Source organism: Canis aureus, chromosome 11 (assembly GCF_053574225.1).
Source record: "Canis aureus isolate CA01 chromosome 11, VMU_Caureus_v.1.0, whole genome shotgun sequence".
Classification (NCBI taxonomy): domain Eukaryota; kingdom Metazoa; phylum Chordata; class Mammalia; order Carnivora; family Canidae; genus Canis; species Canis aureus.
In genome coordinates, this window is record NC_135621.1 from 60,756,272 (window position 1) to 60,772,685 (window position 16,414).

A 16,414-nucleotide genomic window follows, 5' to 3' on the forward strand; every position below is an offset into this window, starting at 1 on the left:
CTCTATATATACAAAATTTTAATTTGGTTGATGATATGATATTTAAATGGAATGGTGCAAATTATTAACCAGAACCAGTAGGTTAAAAGATAGAAGATATACTTATGATCTAATTCTGGTAAAAATAAATATATATTCGCATGTATGTACAGAGAAAGGCTCAGAGGGGTATTTACAGTAGTATGCTGGTAAACCTGTTGGAGGAGGGAGGTTTAGTATATAGCACTTGCTGATTATCATGGCATAAATACTCCCACTATGGCAATCAGCCATATGGCAGTCAACACAATACCAATACAATGTCCTTGAATACACAACTAGGAAAAGATGTGCACAATTAGATCTGGGAAACAGTAGGAACCAGTTCTAGTATACATCTGGTTATGTTCTAAGATGTTAACTGTGGTGATCTCTGAGTAAAGGAAATGTGAAGTTTTGATTTTAGTATTTTTATTTTGCTTATCTATAATTTCATTTGCTTTACAACACAAATATACTTCTATTGTTTATGTGTGTGCACACATAAGATATTTGTCTCCCTAACTCTCCTTACCCGATAGAGTGTGATAACATTACCTTATAAATCAAAGATTTGGAATCCATGTATCAACAGGATATTTGTTCTAATGAAGCAAGGGATTTTAGTCCTCAAAAATGTTTCATAAAAATCTGCCCAAAATAGCTCAAAAAAGCAACCTGAAAAGCGGTCAAAGGAGTATTACTTTTGGTCCATGTTTAAGAAATACATTAAGGAGTTTATTTCTGGGCATTAAATCTAAATCCTTCCTCCTGCATGACGAGTATTCATAAAGTGTTTTTTAAGAGTACTTCTAATCTTCTCCCTTTGTATAATATGCTAAAGTAACAAAAATTTCCAAAAAGAATGTGGATGTAGAATATTTCATGATTTGTTTTCACTGGTGAAAAAATCTTCATAGTTTAAAAATATATTCAGTCAACCAAGCCATTCACAGGCAAAAAGGTCTACTAAGTAGTGAAAAAATGTGAAATGTGTATGACTCATTGTTCCCCAGGTGTATTCCCCAGATCCTTATAATCTTATTCTTGAAAAAGCCTTAAAAATCAGCATGAGACTTAGTCACAAAAAAAGAAACGTCATTTCAGTTACCTAAACCAACTCTTTGTAAATTATTTCAAATCCAAATGGAAAATTATCTCGGAACCCTAAAGCTTATCTCCAATGAAGGAATTACGGCTGTGACAGTGGGTCACTATCAAAAAGGTAGGTATTGTATGTATTGGACAAATCAATTCTATTTAAAACATTGGCTTAATCTACCTTAAAACACTGGTTAAAGACCATCTGTCTTAAGTACCATTTTACTCAACTGGTATTTCTTCCTAAATTCTTGCACTGTGGAAATAAAAGAACTTCTGTTTGGTTATTTAGCACTTACATCTAAAAAGCCTTTTCCATATTTATAGGCTTTTGCCAAATTAAAGGCAGAATTCAGAAACTATATGATTTGTTCCCATCATGGACTTGTGCATATATCTACCCTGTCTCCTCATCATAAATATGGAAATAAATTAAATGTATTTAAAGACATGAAATCTCAAAAATATGCTTCAGGAATTTTGAAGATTAAGATTCTCTCATGATTGAGTGCATCTATTTCTGGGGAAAAGATTTAATATGTGTAATCTAGAAGAAAATGGGCATATAGACAAATTATGTACCCTAAATAATGCTTTTTAGAAGAAGGAAGAACAATATATATTTAATAAAAATGCAAATATGAAGCCGGGCAAGGTGCAGTTTTAGTAATGATTTCAAGCTATACAGTTTACCTCAAGAATTCACCCATTAGCAGTTCATCTTCCCTCTCACCAGCATCTTATGGTAAGGAAGTTGAGGGGCTTTTAGGAGTGGGAAGGGGAGAAATAGATAAAACTGAATTATTTATTTCTGAAAAGTGAGTTACTTTCTGCTTTTCATCCCTCTAGAATATTCTTGTTGGTTAGGCTTTTGTTGTTTTATTTCAGGAGAACAATGCCTGACAATTCCCATTGTGTATGAAATACAACGTTAGGATGAGCCCTACATTATTTAGCCAATTACTCCTGTCACAAATAAGTATAGAATGCTAATTATTTCTTTATAGTGTTGAAGAGCTTTTTATTATTTCTTAATAAATTTTTAGAGCTTTTGAATCAAAAGTAACAATCTTAGTTTAGCTCAGAGTGAATGGGATGATGGGAGGGATCCTGGGTGCATTTTAAGACAATGGTACAATGACCAAAAGAGTACAATGTCTAACATATAGGCAGTGAGTCTTGTTTGTTCACTTTTGGTTTAATACAATTAAACCATTAAATTGGTACTGTATATTAATGGGTGTGCCACATGCAGATTAAAATTTTTATGTTAAAATGTATAAAATATCTGGTTCTGCAAAAAAAGGCCAAATATTTCCATTTCAATGAATTTAAAACCTGAATTTTAAGTTCATATTCTTTTGCATGTTTTCATATTCTGAGATTTCCACCTAAGTGTGTTTTAGAACTGCTTTGGGTCAAAGGGCAAACCTGCAAACTTGGCTTCTGCAGGCTTTGCTTTCCCATTCATTCATTGCCACTACCTTCTCTTCCTCAGACACTGAGGATTTAAAGAAGAAAAAGAATAGTATATCACTTTTAATTACTTTGTTGAGGGGCACCTGGGTGGCTCAGTGGTTGAACATCTGCCTTTGGCTCAGGTTGAGATCCCGGAGTCCTGGGATTGAGTCACACATCAGGCTTCCTGGGGGGAGCCTGCTTCTCCCTCTGCCTGTGTCTCTAGCCTGTCTTTGTGTCTCTCATGAATAAATAAAATCTTTAAAAAATTACTCTGTTGAACAAGCTCATCTCATGAAAAAATCAAAATGCAACTTTTATCTCCTGCTGACTCATTAAAATTTATTCAGTAGGGGAATATTTGCATCATCATTTGGGTAAAATCCTATCAATTTTCTCCTTGACTCCTGTATTAGGATTATCTTCATAGACTGAATGTTTGTGTCCCCCTCTCAATCATATGTTGAAGTATAATCCCTATTGTTGCAGTATTTGGAGAGTGCTGCACCCTCATGAATATCAGTGCCTTTATAAGGAGAGACCAGAGAGCCAACTCACTTTCTTTATGCCCTATGAGGTTACAACAAGAATTTGGCAGTCTGCAAACTTGACAAGAGCTATCACCAGAACCTAACCATGCTGGCATCCTGATCTCCTCACAGCCTCCAGAAACTATCAGAAATAAATTTCTGTTATTAGCCACCCAGTCTACTGTAATTTGTTATAGCAGCCTGGATTGACTAACACAATTGCAGTCCTCTCAATTCACAAGATAAAGGCACAAAGAGTCTCAGTTTGTTTACTAGAATGCCCAGTTCTATGCAGTAATGTAGTAATCAAGTTTCAACTTGATTTACTGTGAGATCTCCTCTCCATCTTATGACTACAAGGAGTAATGACTCACAGTTGACTTCTGTTGGGGGTCTCTGTGTTATGTATCTTCACCCTTTCCAAGTTCTGGCCCCCTCATCTTCTCTCTAGGGTCGGGGTAGTAGAGGAGAAGAGAATAAAGAACAGGAAGGGCCACTCTGGGCACTTTTTACATTGATTTTACTCTGCCTGAGCTGGTAGGTATTAAAATTGGCCCTGTGGGGGGTTTTTTGGAGTGGTAGGAATTTGATGGATTAAGAATAGTTAAAAGTTTTACATATCCCTTGAGAGAGTCAATTGCAGAAATATCATAGAATTGCTGGGAAATATTGAGGGCCAATTGATGTTCCCTATCAGAAATTTTTATGAAACTCTAAAATATTATTCAAAATAATTCAATCTGCTGTTTTTGATCTTTAATGCTACTGGCCCATTTCAGGCCTCTGTTACTAGTAACACTAACCAAAGGATCCATTGTACATATGAACAAAAAAGGAATCCCCTTCCCCAAATCACTGAGAGTTATGATTTTTTATTATACTGAAATGTATTTTATCCTTTACAACTAAAAATTAATAGGTAATATGATATTTTAAAAATTTATAATTCTTGATCTATTTAGTTATATTAAGTTTTTAGCAGAGAATATCTTATGAATATTGAATCTACATAAAAGTTTAACATGTTTAACTCTTCAGTGAAGGAGAAAATTGAACTACAAAAATAAAAGTTACATGAAGTTTCAATTATTAAAATAAATTTCAAAATAATGTCCTTGGATCTCAAACCTAATCTTGGGCTGCAGGTCCAAAAATAGGAGGCAAAGAACTTGGACATAAAAATACAATGAGACCTGCAACTCATACCTCTTTGTAGAGATGACTAGGCTATTTCATGTCCTCCATGGGTGGTAGTAACCACTTTAAAATAAGCTATATAATAATTTTCAAGGAAGTGCAGTATATATATATATATGTATATATATATTATTTTGTTCTGTAAATACAAAAAGAAACCTATGAACAGAACATTTGCTGTCATTTTCAAAGCTTTACATCATTAAATCGGTGAAAGACATGTATATAATATATACTCAGCAAAAGGTTCATATTCAGAATAAAAAAAAACACCTTTCAATCAAAAATAAAAAGAAAGAAAACCAAAAAAAATGGACAAAAGACTTTGGCAGGCATTTCATAAAAAAAATATATTGAAATAGCAGGTAAGTATAAAAACAATATTACACCTTTGCTAAATTCAAAATAAAACTGCCTTTAGGTACTATCTCACACTTTCACCTTTCTTCACCTGGTAATAAACATTTAAGTTTTCTTCATGTCTTTTAATATATTTTTTAAAGATTTTATTCATTTATTCATGAGAGACACACAGAGAGAGGCAGAGACGCAGGCAGAGGGAGAAGCAGGCTCCGTGCAGGGAGCCCAACATGGGACTCGATCCCGGGACTCCAGGATCAGGCCCTGGGCTAAAGGCAGACACTTAACTGCCGAGCCACCCAGGCATCCCTCTTCATGTCTTCTCATGGCTTGATAGCCTATTTCTTTGTAATGCAGAATAATATTCCATTGTCTGGATGTACCACTTTTTATTTATCCATGTTACCTCCAAGTTTTGGCAATTATGAATAAATCTGATATAGACATTCATATGCAGGTTTTCCTGTGGACATAAGTCCTCACAAGGATTGTGATTGCTGGATCATATGGCAAAAGCACGTGTAGTTTTATAAGAAACTTACATACTGTCTTCCAAGATGGCTGACTGTTTTGCATTCTCACCAGCAAGGAAGGAGAGTTCCTATTGTTCCACATCCTCATCAGTATTTGGTGTTATCAGCATTCTGGATCTTGGCCATTTTGATGGGTGTATAGTGGTATCTCACTGTTGTTTTAATTTTCTGATAACATGTAATCAAGAGTATCTTTTTTTTTTAAAGTTCTCACTTAAATTCCAGTTAGTATCTAGAGCAAACAATCCTAAAATATATATAGAACCATAAAAGACCACAAATCGCCAAAGCAACCTTGAAAAAGAAAAACAAAGCTGGAGGCATCACAATTCTAGACTTTGAGTTATATTTTAAAGCTGTAGTGATCAAAGCAGTATGGTACTGTCACAGAAATAGACACAGAGATCAATGAAACAACGGAAAACCCATAAATGAACCTACAGTTATATGGTCAAGTAATCTTTTAACAAGGGAGATAAGAATATGCAATGGAAAAAAGACAATCTCTTCATATACGGTGTTGGGACAAGTAGACAGCTATATGCAAAAGAATGAAACTGGACCACTTTCTTACATCTACACAAAAATAAATTCAAAATAAATTTAAGACCTAAATGTGAGACCTGAAACCATAAAAATCCTGGAGGAGAACATAAGCAGTAACTTCTTTGACATTGGTCATAGCAACTTCCTTCTAGATATATCCTCCAAGGCAAGAGAAACAAAAGCATGAGCCCCATATCCCATGAGGCAAGTGTCCCAAAAATAAACTATTGAGACTTCATCGAAATAACAAGCTTCTTTTTTTTTTTTTTTTAAAGATTTTATTTATTTATTCATGAGAGACACACACAGAGAGAAGTAGAGATACAGGCAGAGGGAGAAGCAGGCTCCATGCAGGGAGCCTGATGTGGGACTCGATCCCAGATCCTAGGATCACGCCCCGAGCCAAAGGCAGATGCTCAACCACTGAGCTACCCAGGCGTCCCAAAATAACAAGCTTCTGCACAATGAAGGAAAAAAAATCAACAAACCTCAAAGGAATATCTTTTAATATGGTTATTTTCCACCTTTGTATCTTCTCTGGTGAGGTGTTAAGGTCTTTGCCCATTTTAAAATCAGGTTGTTGGGATCCCTGGGTGGCGCAGCGGTTTGGCGCCTGCCTTTGGCCCAGGGCGCGATCCTGGAGACTCGGGATCGAATCCCACGTCGGGCTTCAGGTGCATGGAGCCTGCTTCTCCCTCTGCCTATGTCTCTGCCTCTCTCTCTCTCTCTGTGACTATCATAAATAAATTTAAAAAAAAAAATGTAAAAAAAAAATAAAAAAATAAAATAAAATCAGGTTGTTATTTTCCTCATTACTGAGTTTTAAGAGGGTTGGGTTTTTTTGCATATTTTGAGTAACACTCTTATACAGCTAAGTCTTTTGCAAAACACTATATATATTTTTAAATAATAAATCTTTGAAAATTTCTAGATTGTATCAGGATTTGTTATCTGGCCACATTACAAGTGTCTCAGACTTGTGCCAATAATATTTTAGCCCAGTGATGTTCAAAGTATCAGATTGAAATATCTTACATCTATAGTAATCCCTGAATAAGCACTTGGTTTTGAACTCATCTAACATTTTGTAGCAAAGCTGTGCCATCTTCAATAAGTAAATTATCACCCTCTGAAAATCAACAATTATCTTTACACTGGGAAGTAGTGAATTCTAATGTCTGACCATGGAGTACCAATTGATGAGGCTATTCAAGTCAAGCCCTTACTGTAAATTGGGCATTAGCAGATCCATATGCCATATCATTGAGATGCCCAGAGGCATTTCTTGTACTTGTCCCTGAAAAATTTGAGCAGGTCCTGAATGGCACACAGAAGTTGTCTATATTTTTAGCATGATAACAGCTATCCTACAACTGACCCTCTTTATCCCCTCACTGAGAATTCCCTGATAAGAAAAATATTTTAACTCTGGTTTACAGATAATGCTGCACAATATGCAAGCACCAACCAAGAGTGGATCTTTTTAGCATTATTTTCTAAACACAAATGCCCTGAAGGAAACTGAAGAAGAGAAATCCTGCCTGTGGGAATAACTAAGCAGTCTGTGTTATTTTAATGGAAAGCAAGATAGCCTGAGGTAAGAACCTGTACTTACTAATGGGCAATGGCTAAATTATTGGTCATTTACTGGAGACCAGAATAGGGACTTGGAAGCAGTGTGACTAAGAGATTTGGGCAAACAATGCATGAAGGATGAATACAGAGCACTAGAAATGAACCAAAGACTAAGAAAATTTGTACTTCTTGTGGGTGGTCTTCAAAAAGCCTCATTTCAGAGGATGTTTCCTCTAATCAAGAAAACCAGAAAACAAGATAGTCATATATATGTGTGTGTGGTTATATGTATTGTCAAAAATATTGTCAGAGTTGTGGTAGAACTAGAGAAGGATGGTACTGCTCAGAGGTGACTTGGGTTTCCTCCCTTTGGAGAGTGGATAACCACCTTTTAAACCGCATGCACAGTGGCTGTACTGTATTATACAGGAGACACTTTTAGAAGTGTTGACATGGGAAGATGACCTGTGCATGTTAGGTTACTGAAATCAAAGACTAGTGTTAGGGATCCCTGGGTGGCGCAGCGGTTTAGCGCCTGCCTTTGGCCCAGGGCGTGATCCTGGAGACCCAGGATCGAATCCCACATCGGGCTCCCGGTGCATGGAGCCTGCTTCTCCCTCTGCCTTTGTCTCTGCCTCTCTCTTTCTCTCTCTGTGACTATCATACATAAATAAATAAATATTAAAAAAAAAAAAAAACAAAACAAAGACTAGTGTTAGATTTTTTTTTAATTAATTAATTAATTTATTTTTATTTTTATTTATTTATTTATTTTTTGCTGCCCAGTATGTAATTTTCGATCTGAAATGTAATTGATTTCCTATTATGGAGTTACTCTGAGACGTTCAAAGTACTTCATACTACTTTCATTGTTTTCATATATAACAAATCAGCTTCTATTTCATCTTTAAATATTTATTTGTCCATTTTCTTTGAATCTCTACCACCTATCATACATAGTCTCTAGCATATGATACTTACAAAATGTTTGTTGAACTGAACTATATTCAGTCATCCACATGATGAAATTTTGAACTTATCTTGTATTTTTGTTCCCTAATTTACAATGTGCTATTCAGAGAATGTATTCGGTAATGATTCAGAACTTTTTAAATTATGGAATTTTTGCTGAGTCATAGAATACAAGATTTCTTCTGGAAATTCCACAAAAACTCGGTACTTGGTACTTGGGCTGTAAATCATTCAAAGTTTTTGCTTCTACTTATATTATTGGAGTTGTAATCCTCACTTCTAAGTTTTAAGTTCTTCTTGAATTAATCAGTATTTGGATTATCTTTACTCTCTGAAGTTATGTGTTTTATGGTTAGTTGTCTTATTTTTCTTACCACTTTTGACAAATAACAAGTTTTTTTTCACTTAACTCTCCTAATACAGTGAGATTTCTTTCTTTCCTCAAATATTTGGCTATGCATTTATCATTAACAGTGGACTTCTCATTGGATTATCCTGGCCTCTTTATGCTATGCATTGTCAACATTTCCACTTCTTTAAGAAAATGTACCTTACATTTAAAAGTAAGGCTCACTTCTGTTTTGCAGAATGGCAATCCAAATTTCACCCTAACATAATTTTCTTACTAAATTTATTCCTGCCCCTTCACGACATGATTTATGTAATAAAGAAAACAGGAAGTGTTTCAAATATAGGAGCTAAATGGTAAAGGAAAAAAATGTAAATAAATGCTAATCCCATTTGTATAAAATTACCAATGCCTTTTCTTCTTTATCCTGCATATCTTTTTTCTTACTTATTTATATCCTACTCCTATTTATATCCGATTTCTCACCTTCAGTCGATTTAAAGTTGCATGAAATTATTTATTAGATAGATAAATTAAAACATTTTGTTGCTGCCAGTCCCTAGTTTATCTTTTGCTTGTTGCACTGAAGTACTGCTTTCCCTATATCTTTGAGATTTTTCCTTTATACAACCAACTTCCATTCCTACAACTCTAACTTATAGATAGAAGTAGAGATATTTTTTAAAACCTTACTTAATAGGATAATCCTGATGAATCATCTTCCAAAGACCAACTGGTCACCTAGAAAGATCCCTAAGTGTGGCATTCATTTGATGCATCCCCATAGTTCAATATATGGTTCTCCAAATAACATCCAAATAAAAAAAAAAAATTAAAAGGATGAATCGGGGGTCTATGACATAGGTCAAATCATGGATGTGATTTATTTTTTAAGACAGCAGAGTGATTTAGAATGGTACCTAACAGACCCTCTCAGCTTGACAAAAATGTCATTAAGGATCATAAAAATATTGTCACGAAGCACTTTGACAAATCCAGAACAGCGCTGAGTAAGTCTAGAAAAACAGGCATATTTTAAAACTAACTTTGAGTCAGTCTTTTGTTGAATGCAGTTAGAGTCATAGGAAACTGCAAAGTTCTCAAAAGATATGTATTACAGAAAATGTTGCAGCTTATTCCAAAATTAATTCAAATTGCAAGGTATTTTTTAAGCTCCCAAATTTCTATATGTAGAAAGCTACTTAGCTTCCAAAATAGGCTATCTCTTATAGAAAAGGAAGGACATTACATAAACTGAAATCAATAGTCTAAATGGTAAAGTCAAGAGCCATGGAGAACAAAGGCAGACCAAGTCATCCCCAGAGAGTAGTAGAAAACAATGGACTGAAGAACCATAGCCATTTCCATAGAGCAGAACTGAGCACCAATAAGGGAGCATTGTTTTTTCTCTATGATTAGGGCAGCAGTGTTTGTCTAGTAGAATTTCAGAATTGCAACAGAGCAGTGACTGTGCATGCCTCTCATGTGGCCTTTTGACAATGAGAGTATCTTTTCTGGTTATGCTATCCTTGCCTCACCACTGCGTATAGGATGGAGTTGGGAAGGGGCAGATAACTTGTCTTTTTAGTTGACAGATCTCCAAAACACACAGAGCTTTATCTGAACATAAGATAGGTCATATAATTCTGGACTCTGTCCCTATTATCATAATTAGATGAGCCTTCTGGGAGTCCTTGAATATAGAGAAGTACATTTCACATGTGAGAGGATGTAAAAACCATGGCAGGTGAGCAGATTGTAATAGAATATAAAAAAATGCCCATAAATTATTCCCTTCCCTAAAGCCATGCTTTGCAATTTGCAATGCCATTTTTCATCCCTTAAACTGGACTGGCCTTTTTATCTACTTTGTCAAGTGAAATAGAATGTAGGGGAAGTAACATTGTATCAGTTCTGAAATCAGGCCTCAAAATACTTTGCACACTTTTGTTTACACTTTTGGACCTCACTGAGTTACCATGAGAACAATCCTAGCTGAGTGTGTTGTGTGTGTGACACATTATTCACAAACCCCTATTTAGGTTGTATCTAACTTCTGGCCAGTCCCAAGAAGCACAGCTACTTATCTGACAAGCTAATTGTAGTTATATCAATAACCCCAGCCATGACCAAAATTGGCCAGTGGAGTCTAGCCTAAATAACTGATTGCTGTAAGTGGTTATTGTGAGATGCCACTACTCCTTTAGTGTTCCTGGACCCAATTCCAACATCAGGGGTTCCCCCAACACACAATATCAAGCAATTATGAGACACCAATAAGGTGGGAGAGTTCAGTTCAATTCTGACACCATCTACCCAGAAACAGCATCAGATTCCACATGTGAAGTGTTTAGTCCTACAGATTGCCCTCCACCCCCCAAATTCAGATTCAGATAGCAGTCACAGGGTCAAGCTTTTACCTGTGTTTCTGACCAACTAGCTACGGATTGGAGGTTCCAACAACTTTAGGTTTGATTAATTTGCTAGAGTAGTTCACAGAACTCAAGGAAGTACTTAATTACATTTATTAGTTTATTAAAGAATATGATGAAGATTATGAATCAATAGCCATATGGAAAGATATATAGTGACATCCCAAACAAAGGAGCTTCTACATTTTTGAGGCCTAGCTTGATGTGATGTGGAAGCATTCTGGTTCTCCAAGCATGGAAGCTCTTCAAAAAGGGACCAGAATGCTGTCTTCTTGTTTGTTTTTTTTTTTTATGGAGGCTCCAATACAGTCATGATTGACTAAGTCATTGGCCATTGGCTGATTCGACATGGTCGATTCTCCTGGCAACCAGTCCCTGCCCTTGGGTGGGGTTCAATGGTCACTTTAATTAATAATAAGACCCCTATTTCACTTTTAGGGCTCTGAAGCAATTTCAGTAACTGTGAATGAAGACCAAAAACATCTGAAAAATATATGTCAGTAATATGAATGATCAAATAAATACTTCTTATAAATTACCATATCACAGTTGCTGCAATAAAACAGCAACAACACACACAAATGAAACATATACAGTATTCTTAGTCAACACAAGAGAATCAATGATATCATTTGGTATGATATGATAAATGATAAATAATGATAAAATAATTCATAATGGCAGCAGGAGATAAAATTAATAGATGAAAATCAATATATTTCGTATGTACAAAAAACAAAACTTAAAGATTATAGGTGAGGAGAATATATTTTTTCTGTATATATTAGTTATAAATGGCTAAAATACATAGATAAATTTAATAAGAAATGTGAAAGCCTACTAGTTAAAACTTTTTAAAAATTCAAATAATAACCTGAATGAAAGGCAATTACTGTTTTTGGAAAGGATGACTCACGAAAGATGTCAGTTCCTTCTAAGTAATGCATTGATTTAATGCCATCTCAATAACATGCCAATATCTGATGCCAGACAAGTTGCTTCTGAAGTTTATAAGGAAAATAAGTTTACATGGAAAAATAAGCCTCAAGTATATCTACAAAAATTCAAAGAAAGAAGAGCAATAAAGGGATATTACAAGATAACTAATATAACGTAATTCCTCCATAAAAGAACATAATAGTAGTGCATATATATATACGGGTGGGCAAATGGAAGAGACTAGAAACTCAAAATGCAGATCAATATTTATATGGCATTTTAATATATGATAAAGGAGGCATCTCACATAAGTTAGGAATATAGTGGTTTTAAAAATACGTAAGGTTTGGAAAATTAGGGAAGCCATCTGAACAAAGGAAAGAATTAATCCATATCTGACACCATTCCTTAGAGTAATTTCCAAATGTTATCTGAGATATAAAAGCAAAGCAGGGTTCTACTTATATGAGATATTTAAAATAGTCAAATTCATAGAATCAAAGAGTAGATAAGTGGTTGCCAGGGATTAGAGGCAGGAGGAAATGGAAAGTTCCTAATAAAGATGGCATAAAGTTTCAGTTAAGCAAGATGAATAAGCTCTAAAGCTGAGTGTGCTATACAATTTTAAGCTATAGTTAAAAACACTGCATTGTACATTTTAAACTTTATTGAGAGGGTAGACCTCAGGTTGTGTTCTTACCGCAGTAAACCATGATTTTTAAAGACGTAAAGCAAGAAAATAGTAATTTATAACCTGGATAGGAGAGGGCATTTTAATATTTTGTTAAAATCTAGAAGCAATTAAAGAACAGATGGCTACTTTAAACAGTTAAAACAAAATCTTTATCATAAGGAAAAAAGTCATAAAGTCAGAAGAAAACAGAGAAAAATATTTTCAGCCAATATAACATAAAACGTAGATGAGAAGTCTACTTCACCTAACATATGAGATTTTTTAAAAAGAAAAAAATAAAATAAAAAAATTTTGCGAAAAACGCAATCCCCAGATACACAAAATAGTAAACATACAGTTCTCATAGTAAGATTTATAGTCATTGACATGTCAAAACACATTCAACTTTGCTCATAGTGAAATGCTCAGAATAAAATCAGACTCAGATACCATTTCTCTTGAAATTTTAAAAAAATTTAAAGCTACACAACATGATGTCAAAAAGGCTGTGAGCAAAGCAGTAGACTAACTTATTCCTGTGAGAGTGCAGAATTGGACCTCACCTATGGAAGAGAATTTGGCAATTAAAATAAAATAACCCTTTCCTATTCCTTAAAGCTCATCCTAAGTATACACCCCACACTATGGAATCACATATGCACAAGATTACTTGCAATGCTATTATATGGAAAAGCAAATATTAGAAAAATATTAATGCTCATTTACAGGAGCCTGAGTACAAGCACTATGGTAGGTATCATACAATAAAGAATTATGTAGCTGTGAAAATAATTGGAAAGAGCCACATGATCTGATAGGGAGTGATTTCCAGGATACAGTGTTAAATTAATAAAAAAAAATACTTAAATGTATTTTTGCTTGGCAGTTCAGCAGTTGAGCATCTGCCTTAGGCTCAGGGCGTGATGATCCCAGGTCAGGGATGGAACCCTGATTGGGCTCCCCATGGGTGCCTGCTTCTTCCTCTGCCTATGTCTCTGCCTCTGTGTGTGTGTGTGTCTCTTATGAATAAATAAATAAAATCTTTAAAAAAGTACTTAAATGTAAAAGAAAGCCCAATTAATCTTTATATTTTGGTTCAGTGAGAGATCCCCTATATCTTTAAATAAATTCCCCCACTAAGCTTAAATTATTTCACATGACTTTGGAACACACAATCAAAAGAAGGTAAACTAATGTAGAAATAAAATTTTTAGTTTATAGAATGACATACACTTTCACATTTCCCATTCTTCAAGGTAAGGTGAAATCAAAAATAGAACTTTAAGAAATCAGCTACTCAATCTGATAACAGCTTCAACACCTTCAAGGGCATTCAGTGTTGAAGGCAGCAATTTTCCTCTTCTTTAATCTCATTTTCTCTTATTTTCCTTATCACTTCCCATGTGCACTCTATGCCCACCTTGCCAAGTACCAACATTTACATGAATGTCTGGGTTTCAAGTGGTGGGAGCAAGGTAAATAAAATGTTATGCTCTCCAGCCCACCTGTCTGTATGTTAATGTTGAAAGAAGTAGCTAAGACTTACTAAGAAATACGTATAAGAATTTTCTAAAATGTAAGGCTTCCTGAAATTACATTGCAAAAAAGAAAAAAAACAAAAACAAAATGTGACTATTTAAAAAAATGAGGGATCCCTGGGTGGCGCAGCAGTTTGGCGCCTGCCTTTGGCCCAGGGCGCGATCCTGGAGACCCGGGATCGAATCCCACGTCAGGCTCCCGGTGCATGGAGCCTGCTTCTCCCTCTACCTATGTCTCTGCCTCTCTCTCTCTCTCTGTGTGACTATCATAAATAAATAAAAATTAAAAAAAAAATGAACCACATTTTGCTGATAGAAAATTGAATATTTTTGAAGAATTATAATGCTACCTATCTCAAAATGATTGTGGCAATGATGGTTTACATTGACATTTGGTCTACCGTCTCCAGGCCAAAAGCAAGGGTCAGATGGGAAAGATGATTAGGGGATCCTGACCCTGTAATGTCTGATGAGACATTAATGAGGTAACTCAAATTTCTAGGTTAAAAGCAATTTTGGTTATATCACTTCCTAAGTTGGTAGAAAGAAAACAACTCTAGAGTTGTTAAGGGAATTAACTTTTATGTGACTACACTCAGTGAAGGTCACACTCAGCACACTTTTAGTAAATTCTCTGTTCTCCCACTTCACAAATCTAGTCTGTTTCTCCTGTATAGTATTTGCATTTCTCAAAAATCATCAGGGGAAATTTTGAATTCATGAGCTTTGGAAAGAAATTTAGCTCCCACATATTACTAAGAATCTGATTTTGAGTGAACTTTATGTCCCTTTGCAATTTGAAATCTTTTAGAAAATATCTAGGGAATACTACTCAGTAACATTTTACATCTTTTACAGCGTTCACACTTTTGTTTATACAAACTATAATAAAAAGAAACTTCCTTAGGAAATAGTTCGGCAAACTTCCTTGGTGGAAGTGGCTATTTCCCATTTGGAGGCAATAGTAGAAAAAAAGTTTCCTAAAGAATATAAAACAGTCAGAGGACTTTCAGAGGAAAATCAACATCTCTGACATATTTTGCAAATATGAATTATTGGCAAGCATAATTTTCGTTTTAGAATTCACACCAATTTGGTACTCTATGAAAGTTTAAAATAGAAAAAAAAGAAAAAGAACAATTCTCATTGTGGACAAAAAAAAAGAGAAAAGAATAAAGCTTTTGGTATAAAAACATTGTCTTTTGGGCAACTGGGTGGCTCAGTCGGTTAAGCAACTGCCTTTGGCTCAGATCATGATGTCAGAGTCCTGCTCTGTAGGGAGTCTGCTTCTCCCTCCCACTCTGTCCCTCTTCTCTACTTATGTTCACTCTCTCTCTCTTACTCTCTATCAAATAAAAAATTTGAAAAAATTTGAAAAAAAAATGCCTTTCTACATTTTCATAATTTAATCTCAGATATTCTAAAAAAATGTAAGATGTTATTTTTTTAAATGTTACTTGTTTTTATGACATTTAATTGACTTGAGCGTTTTTAAGTGTAAACATTATCTATCTTCTTTGATTAAAATATTTTAGTTTGTCCTGCTCTTATTCCTAAGCAGCAAATACTACTTACATATCATTTTTGTGAAAAATGTCAATAATCTACATTAACAAAACTAAAATGAATCAAAATTTGCTTTTAAATATTTAATTCCAAAAAATAAATAAATAAATATTTAATTCCTTTTAGTACTTAAAGGTTCAAGATAATACAGAAACATTTGTACTTCTCAAAAATTCATATTTTTTCTGACTTGAAATTTATCCTAAATTTAAACTTGTAATGATGGTGAATTTTGCATCTGTTCCAGGTTTCTTAACATTCCCCCAGTATCTAACTTATGATAAGGAATCAAATCTAATTTCACAGTTTAGTAAGAAAAATTTGGCTATCCTAGAGAAAGTAAACACATTAATTAGCCTGAATCCCATTGCATTCTTGGTTCCCAATGGTACTGAGCAATGCAAGGTATTATCCATACTCCTGGTTTCATTTATAATGAATATGAGGTGGGGTGAGAACTACTCTGAGGGTCAGGAGAAAATTTTATGGTTTCATCACCAACTGAAATTTTCTCACTTTGCTCAGGCCTATGTAATTTTTATAGAAAGTACTTAATAGCTCCAGGCAACGCAATCCCAGTTGTTCTATATAGAATTAACTAGTTTCACATTGAGCATTGTAAATTAT

The 16,414-nt window shown here is 34.6% G+C and overlaps 1 protein-coding gene and 1 long non-coding RNA gene across 6 annotated transcripts in view; one reads left to right on the forward strand and one right to left on the reverse strand.

The window, feature by feature from the left end:
* The window catches only part of LOC144324188 (uncharacterized), a 68,462-nt gene extending 65,193 nt beyond the window's left edge, over window positions 1–3,269 (forward strand). The window contains exon 4 of the long non-coding RNA XR_013389632.1: window positions 3,067–3,269. This is a non-coding gene — a long non-coding RNA (uncharacterized LOC144324188). The remainder of the gene's footprint in view (window positions 1–3,066) is intronic.
* The window catches only part of LOC144324186 (uncharacterized), a 364,643-nt gene that overhangs the window by 236,126 nt on the left and 112,103 nt on the right, over window positions 1–16,414 (reverse strand). The window lies entirely within an intron of this gene.